The sequence below is a fragment of the Prionailurus viverrinus genome, chromosome B1 (assembly GCF_022837055.1).
Source record: "Prionailurus viverrinus isolate Anna chromosome B1, UM_Priviv_1.0, whole genome shotgun sequence".
NCBI lineage: Eukaryota > Metazoa > Chordata > Mammalia > Carnivora > Felidae > Prionailurus > Prionailurus viverrinus.
Window position 1 is genome coordinate 13420582 of NC_062564.1, and position 8798 is coordinate 13429379.

General features: G+C 49.3%; 1 long non-coding RNA gene across 1 annotated transcript; it reads right to left on the reverse strand.

The window, feature by feature from the left end:
* Positions 1 to 7069: 7069 nt before the first annotated feature.
* Positions 7070 to 8459, reverse strand: LOC125164320 (uncharacterized). Its single transcript, XR_007151720.1, has 4 exons — positions 8354 to 8459; positions 8061 to 8154; positions 7698 to 7920; positions 7070 to 7497 (listed from the first exon to the last, which is right to left on the reverse strand). It is a non-coding gene; the product is annotated as an uncharacterized LOC125164320 (long non-coding RNA).
* Between the last annotated feature and the right edge of the window lie 339 nt (positions 8460 to 8798).

Here is an 8798-nt window from a genome sequence, read left to right on the forward strand (position 1 = left end):
TAATTAAAATGCCAATGATGACAAATAATAGTGCCATGATTAATTTCTTGCCGTGCCTGTGTCTTTCTTTCAAGGGAAAATTCTTGCACCTTCACCTGTCTCATGGACTCCCAGAAGTATTCGTAGCCCCCGATTGGAAGCATGTTAATATCGTTCTTTTTTCAAGCAGTTCTGATTGTTTGTCTTACACATTTTTGTGTGTGGATGTTGTCTGGGTGATGGAAGGTAGGGATTAAGCTGGATTTCTTACAGGGTCAATTTACAGAGTAAATTCAGATAGGACCGAGCAGATGATTTACATTTTCAAGCTAAATCATTAAAATTATGGTGAGTAATGCATCTTACGACGATATTAACATGCACCTAATAGGTCACCCACACCCACGGCAGAGTTTTCGTACTTCTTAGCAATTCCATTTACTTGACATAAATGGTTTTGTATGATTGCTCTAACCAATCATGACACCTTGAGCAAAACAACTGATGTCATTCAATAAAGAGTGAGGATCCATTAAAGAGAAGCCCATTATGACATTTTATACAGTCTACAATGCAAATGAGAGCACTGTTTAAACGTAAAAATAGGAAAGAGAATCTGAAGGAGGCTAAGTATTTTCTAAACCAAAAAAAAAAAAAAAAAAAAGCTAGTCTTTACTCCTAAGAGTCTCAACATATTATTCTTCAAAATATCGACTCAAAACTGCAGAATACGTCTTTGTCTTCCCAATGTAAGGATCCGGACTTTGCATGACGCATAGAAAGATCTTCCAGAAAGAACCCTTCCCCCCCGCCCCCCCGCCCCACCACACACACACACAACATTGTGTTAAACTTCATCCAATTGTTCAGCTAATTCTTATGCTTCTCCAATTTTACTGGATATGATGTTTTTATTGGGGTTCAGGGAAGCATTGCTAATGACATCAGCAAGCTTTGTCATTTCTCACTGCCAGTTTTCTACCCAACTTACACTTTTGTCACTCAAACTGCACCAGATCGCTCCAACAATTAATCTTAAAGCGCAGGATCCGGGGACTTTTAAATGGACCCCTTCTTGGGATTTTGTGTTAAAAACAGAAAAGTTCCCATGAGTGAAGGGGGTAAGTGAGCTCCTCCAGCCCCTGCCGCTCCCTGGGTCTCACTCTCCCCTGCCACCCCCAAAAGGAATGAATTACATTTCTCTTCTTGTCCTTTAAATGAATAGCATAGTTTGGGTGAAATTATCGGGCAATTGCATGCGTTCTATGCAGATAATGCTATTTGATGAAAGCGGTGTTTTGATCTGCTAAGGATAATACAGATCCAGGGGTGGATTCATTGGTGAGAGTAAAGCTGTCTTCTGTGATAACTTCATCTCAGCATGAGGTCAGACGGGGAAAACTGGGTTGGGGGATTAAAAAATGACACAGTCGGAGCAGTATTCAGTTCCCTGCTGTGCTCCTGGCTGCACGCTATAGCCTATGTTTCTGATCTGTTATGGTATTGTCTGCCTTTCTCTCTCAGAGCAGAAAGAGATTGCTTAAAACTTTTCTTTTTTCAGCTAGAGGGATTAGTTCTGTGCAGCTTTTTTAATTAAAGAAACTGTATCTTTTTCAAGGCAATTTAAAGCTGCGAGGGAAGGACCATCAACATCCAGAACTTAGTACTATTATCTGTAACAGAGTGTAAGCTCGAAATTTGGTATTCAAAAACAGGAGAGGGAAGCTCTAGAATTCTGTTGTGTTTTGAACCTCCAGTGACTGTTCGGATGCCTACATGAAGAATAGCAAACAAAGTATTTTGTAGAAAGAAGTCCTGAATATGTTTCCGTAAGTGGTAACTTCCAGCCACTTGGCTTTTTAGCACGGCAGCGCTTGCTTAATTAAATCTTCATGATGATAGCGAAGTGTACTTGAAAATAGTGTAAGAGGAAATAGGTTTGACTGTGTATCTTTTTCTTCACCCAGAGATCATTTTTAAGCATTTCCATTCTACTGGAAGTGATAACAGTAGGAATGTCTGCCTAATATGGGCAATTTGCATTTAAACAGTGCAAAGTACAACATTATGTTACTTTATCACATCGAACCTCTGCATTTGTGATAAGCGGTCATCATCTTTATTAATCTGAGGGGAGCAGGGATTGGATGTATCCAAAGTGATGGTGAATTTGTCAGGATGTATACATTTGAGTTGAATTTATAGCTCAATTTAACCCAGGTTAATGTCGAAAATCCTCAAATGTTTCAAATAAGGCCCATATGGTTATCCCTTTACAAAGCATACGGACCCTGCACTTCGGTTGCTACATACACATCTCCCACTAAATTCCATGCCAGATCAATTAGAAACAGTCCTCCTGAGCAGACAGGAACAAACAGAGATTGTTTCCCCAATACCAGCTGAACCCTTGTCTTGAAGAAATGAAAAACAGTCATCTCGGGCTCTATGTTTCGTACCATTAAAAGTCCAAAGGAAATTTCTTGAACAATAAGAGTGTCATGGCATCATCACACGTAACAGAAAATAGAGTGTCTGCACTTAATAGGTGCTTACTACCAGCTTTTCCAAATTTCAAGGAACTGCTACATGTTACTGAAAAAGAGGAAAACAAAATATGATCCGTTCGCTTTTCCCCAGTATTTTTGCTTTTACTTCAAACTGTGTGTCTGAAAAAGGTCAACCAAGATCAGAAGTGAATTGATGTGGCTTGATATCATAACTAGAACTGTTTAACTATGTGCCATTAAAAAATGGATGGGCAGAAAAGTAGAAAAGCATACTTAATAAGTATATTTTTGAAGACAATTTTATTTATGGCATATCCTTTTAAAAAGTCAGAATGAAGATGATGAAAATATGTTATTCATACATTCACTCATTCATTCATTCAATGATGATTTATCAAGCACCTTCTGTATGGCAGCCCTTTATGCTGGACCCTGTGGTTTTAATTTTTTTTAATGTTTACTTATTTTTGAGAGAGAGACAGAGAGACAGAGAGAGAGAGAGACAGAGAGTGAGTGGGGGAGGGGCAGGGAGAGAGAGACACAGACTCCAAAGCAGGCTCCAGGCTCTGAACTGTCAGCACAGAGCCCAATGTGGGACTCAAACCCACGAACCCATGAGCTCATGACCTGAGCGGAAGTCGGATGCTTAACTGACTGAGCCACCCAGGTGCCCCTCACCCACCCTGTGGTTTTAAAGGGGTATTGGAAAAGGCCCATATAATAAAACAGTGCCATTGTTTATTATACACAGAAAATATGGTGGAGGCTCTTCCAAGGAAGGGAAACGTCACTTATAGGTACTTTCATAAGTAGGGGTCCCGGAGGCTGAGAGTACAGGACATCCGAGACTCAGGAGTCGGCCAAGGAAGGAGAGAGTGGAACACTTCTGGGAAATGAGATGTTTACTGGATTTGATATTGAATATGGCCACTTGATGCCTAGGTTTCTAATCTAGGTTTACAAGTTAACTTATAGAGTGGATCCCAAAATACCTAAACGACATCAGATTATTAACAAAATTGTCCTGTGTCATGAATTTCTAAGCCTTCCCAGCAGCTGGTACCCACCTTAAATACACTATATTTGGCATATACTGGATATCTTAAATATAGCATACATACTGCTTACTAAAAAGCTGCTCATAGAAGACATGACAGATTTTAAAGGGCACTCCATGGCAACGATTAATTATAAAGGTTTTATCTCGCAGTGTGGAATACTGTGGCACGTTTTAGACACGTATGTGGGATTAAGCCAAGATTACAGGTGCCATGTGTGAAAAGATGCTTCTGTGTTCAGAATCCATCAAGGAACGGGGTTTTGTATGTGACTGAAGCAAGACCACGTCAGCAGTTGGGTCGGACTCCACAACTGCCTCGTCACCAAAGGTGGGAGCCACGCGTGGGCCCTGTTCATGCAGTGGGACACGCACTACTGTGCTGGTAAAGGATGGTCCCGTTTAAAGGGCGGTTTGTCCCATCACCAGTTCCCTGGGTACATGCACATCGGGAGAGGCCTATCTGGCTCCAATTCAGGTGCTGAAAGTGTATTTTCTACCACCAACAGTCGTTTAATTTAGTGACTCGATCAGTGATCAAATCAGAATGTGTGTTTTATGGTTTCCCTCAGTGGAACGGCCCAGGGAAATAAGTTACTTGTTTTCGCAGGGGAAGAAACAACAAACACCTGATAATAACTCTGGAACTACTTGAGAGACTTCTGCGTACAAGTTAAGTTCTAGTGCTGTGAATTGTCCCAGATTCATTGTTTTCGTGGTGCAGAGTGATTTGGTTAACCACCCTGCTCCCAGTGCCCAGGACTCCTGCTTTCCTCCTGACAGCCAGCTTTCAGCCTGGGTTTTAAGCTCATCACGTATTGTTCTCAGCTGAGGCACAACCTCCTTTGGAAGTATATAGATCACTGGCTTTCCTGATCTTTTCAAAGGGTCAGCAGGAAGGTCTAAGTGTCTAAACTATGGCTCCCTCAGCCCTTGCCTCCCTTCCTTATCAGTGCCTTGAGCCCCTCGGGTGGGAGAAGTCCAGTCCGATTTGAGCCCACGGTCAGGCCATCTAGCCTCAGTTCGCTGGAGCGGATGTAGTAATTGCCAAGAGTGGCTATGAAGTGAGCGGTTGCCCAGGAGGCTCCGGCGGAGAACGTCACACCTGCCTGACCCGGTGCTCCCCCCCTCTGCACGCCTGAAAGCCCCGCATGTCAGAAGAGGAAGTGGCCCCACGGGAGGGCGGGGGACAGCTGCCACCCAGCCTCTGCAGCTCCAGGCTGGACCCTTAGGAACCGGAGGGAAAAAACTGACGGCCCCCAGCCCCCCAAAACATCAGGCTCCAGGGAAGGCCCACGTGACGCTGATAAAATGGATAAGTACCGCCTTCAAGTGGGTGACCCTCACCTGAGGTGGGGAGTTGTGGCGCAGCAGATCCAAAGGGGGTGGGCCCTTTCTCTTCCTGGCCAGCATACTGGAGAGGTATGCAAGGGCCTCAGGCAGGCTTTTCCAGGGGTGGGGGGTGGGGGCTGCAAAGGGAGTTCTGCAACCTTTTTTTTTGTTTGTTTTTTGTTTTTCTTTCGGTGAGCTGCGTATCCTTGTGACAAGGGGACCCCACGGGAGGGCGATGCCGGCGGCTCGGGCCCCATCATCCCGTACACGACCGGCCGCGTTAAGGCGGCAAAGTCACCAGCCGCGCCCGGCAGAGTTTGCTGTGAGCGGCCAGAGGCTTGCAAAACAGACAGCCACGTCTTGCATTTCTTCTCCCGCTCGGGGTTTTTTTTTATTGCAGCCGAGGGCACTGCGTGATCTACCCACCACCCCCGCCCTCCCATGACAGCAGCTCAGCGAGGCAAAAAGCCTGATGGTCACGTAGCAAGCTTGCCTCTCCGCTTTCCAAGGATGCACTTGGAGGAGAAAGCGAGCGGTATAGTTGGGCAGTGTGCAACATCAGCTTTTCCTAACGACCTCCGATGATGGAACTTCTTTGTTAGTGAGGGGGGCCGAAAAGCCCGCGAAGCCTCAAACTTAACACACATGAACTGCCTGGATTTCGGGCTTCGTCTCACACACGCAACGGTCGCGGAGGAAGCCTGCGCGTTTTGTCCACCAGTGATGCTTAGCGTAGAGTGCACGGGGCTGTGTGAATGAATTCTGGAGTATTTTGTCTGTATCGTGGGCAATTAGTGGGAATGCTCGGCGTCACATACTGAAAAACTTTGAATATCGTGTAACAGGGAGCCGCGCTAGAGACAAGCTTCAAGATTTATTACCATTTCTAAATTTTATGAGTTCTATTGTTTCCTATGCTCATTACCAGCTTTAGCTATAATAAGGGCTGAAAAGAGAAAAGAGCTGAAAAGAAGGAACACGCCGCTCCCCGACCTCACCTCCTACCAGCAATTTAGTTTTGTTCTGGCCTCTTTCTGAGGTGTCTTACTTCCCTGTGTGTGTGTGTGTGTGTGTGTGTGTGTGTGTGTGTATTCCTGGATAGTAAAGTACAAAAGAGCTAGGGGGAGTGTTACATGGACACTTTGCAAAGTTTCGAACACTTAAAATGTTTTTGTGGGAACTGGGCCACAAATGTGATTTATGAAACACCCTACCCGTCTCCTTACTGTCACATCAGGGATGCAAACTTTAAGTAGTTATCTGGGGCAGATCTTCACAATTCGAAAGTTTTCTTAAGAAAAGGAGAATGGCTACAATGAGAGGGTAATAATCATTCATTCCCTTCCCCCCACCCCCCGCCTTGTTTTTTTCAAGTGTGAAACACACAAGGCAGGAAAGAGACTGATCCACTCTAGGCTGACTCTAGATCCCTGCCGCGTGGATGTGCTTGTGCGCCCCGGGAGTGGGGCCGTGCTGATCACGCATTACGTTACTTTTAGGTGCGTTTGGTCATTTAGCGACTTCGGGGAACTCAGAAGCACTGGGCACACTAATTCAAGTTAAAGGATTCTCCTTGTCAGTTCTACCCAAAACTTTGGAGAAACTATCATGAAGCCTCCGGCTTTCCTGGGGGGCTGGGGGGGGGGCATTACTCTTGTTTTCAGAGTGCTTACTCTGTTTCTTGGTCTGCACGTGGTTACAAATGTACGTGTTACTTCCTTCAAGCGCGAGTCTGGTTAGGTGCAGGTCGTTGCAATCCTCTGCTCTGAAGTTGAAAGCGGAAGATGGAATGAGAAGACTCGGAGCTCACTAGGTTCCTCTGCCAGGCTTCCTGGGTCAGGTTTGCCAGCGGCCCATTGAGGCCTGGGACACTAATTCTCAGCTACACCCTGGAGGAGGGGTAGGATGCCCCCAGAGGAGCCAGGCGCGCTCATCCTCCCCAAGCGCGCGCGCCCCAGCCCGGCTGCAGGCGGGTGCGGAACAGGTTCCAGAAGGACGGAGAGCCAGAAAGCAGCTCTTGGAAAGTCGAGGATTGGGTGTTTCGAAACTCCGGAACAGCCGGAACTTAGGTCCGCCTCGGTGGGCTTCCTTGACGCCCGGGAGACTGGGGCTGGGGAGCCGGGAGCGAGGGTGTTGCAGGGAACTTAAGGGAGTACAAAGTGACAGTGTCTCCTGGGGAGCAGTAAACTTTTATTTTCCTCCCACATCACACAGAGTGGAAGCAGGGGAGAGCTGGGGAGGGGGGCGGCGTCGGAGAATGCGGGGCGTGGAGCCTTGGGAGGACTCCAGAATCCGTCCCCACCGGCCAGCGCGCGCTTGTTGGGGCGGTCTTGGTGCTTGAACCACAGGGCGGACACTTGTTCTCCGCCGCCGGTGCCGAGTTGGGGCTCGTGTATCACCCCTTCCCGCGTGCGAAGGTCATTTGCGCTTTTCAGTCTGGGACGAGAGGACACTCTGGAGGGGAAGGCGCAGGTCATTTTCAGATCCTCTTGTAAAGGACGGGCCGCCTACCGGGACTGGAAATCCTTAATTACACCCTTCTGCCTCGGCATCCATCTTCCCGGCAGTGTCTCGCACTCCTACCTCCTCGGGTGACTCAGCTGACCTGAAATGCCCACCCTATGAAAGATCAAGAAAAGTAGTTTTCTAAGAAGGTTAGAGGTTTGATTACACACAGAAGTGTTTCCACTTCGGTCCAAAGCAATTACCCGCCCCTTCCCCCCTCCCCGACCCCGCTCCCCGCGCGCGCGCGCGCGCGCGCGTGGCCGGGAGAAGAAAAGGACAGACCCCTCCGCCCCCCCACCCCCGCACGCACGTACCCCCGCACTTTGTAGGTGCGTGTGAATTTCAAATGGCGCTGGGAGTTCATTAGTGTTTGCAATCAGCGGCGGGCAGACCCCTCATCAGAGCCGAAAGCCTGCAAGAGCCATTCATCAGCGTGAAGTGTTATTCATGGATGACCCCTAAATCACGGCAAGAGTAGTAGAGGCACTGATTGGTCACAGCATGGGAGCCTCGGAGCTTTCCCGTACCCGACGCGGCCTGGAGGAGGGGAGAAGGGAGGGGCGGCGAACGTGGTTCAGTCCGGCAAATCCCATTTGACAGAAAAAGGCAGTAAACGGGGAATCTCTCTTTTTTTTTTTTTTTTTTTTTTGAATTAAGAAGAAGAAGAAATAAAGTACCTGTCATCTTGACAAGTGGCGGAGCGGAGGAGTCCAGGATTATAAATGATCACAGCCCGGTCCAGCTCGCCCCGTGATTGGGCTCTCCCGCGATCTGCACCGGGGGAAGCGCATGGTAGGCTCGCCTCCTCTGGCACACACACCCGCGCGCGCACACACACATACACACACGCACACACACGGACACGTGTACGCGCCTGGTCTCGGGCACACTCGGCCCGGCGCGTCCCCCCGTCGCACAATTAAGGTCCTGGATGCCGCTCCCTGGCACCGCGCCCCGCTCGCCTCCTCACCTTTCCCGCTCCCTCTTTCTCCTCCCTCGCCGCCAGCCGTCCTCCGGCTCCCCCCGCCGAAAACCGAAAACTCCGGCCCGGCCTCTCCGGCCGAGCCGGAGGCTTCCAGGGGGCCGGCGGGAAGGGAGAGGGGGAGAGCGCGGGGGAGGAAAAGAAAGTGAACTCATTGGCGCTCCGGCGCGCGCTGCCCTCCCCTCGCCGCGTCCCTCGCCCGCCGCGGCCGGGCGGTGGGCAGGGAAGGAAGTTGTAACACTTGCTGTCCGCTCCCCCTCCCGGCCCCCCTCCCCCAGCTCCCACGCTCCGCTCCCTCGGCGGGGCCCCCTCCCCCGCGCCCGGCTCCTTTGAATTTGGCCAAGTGCTGTGTGTGCGCGCTGCTCGGGTGGACGCGGCGGCTGCGGCCGGGTAGCGAGCCGGCGGCGCGGGCGAGCCGAGCGCGGTAAGTGCG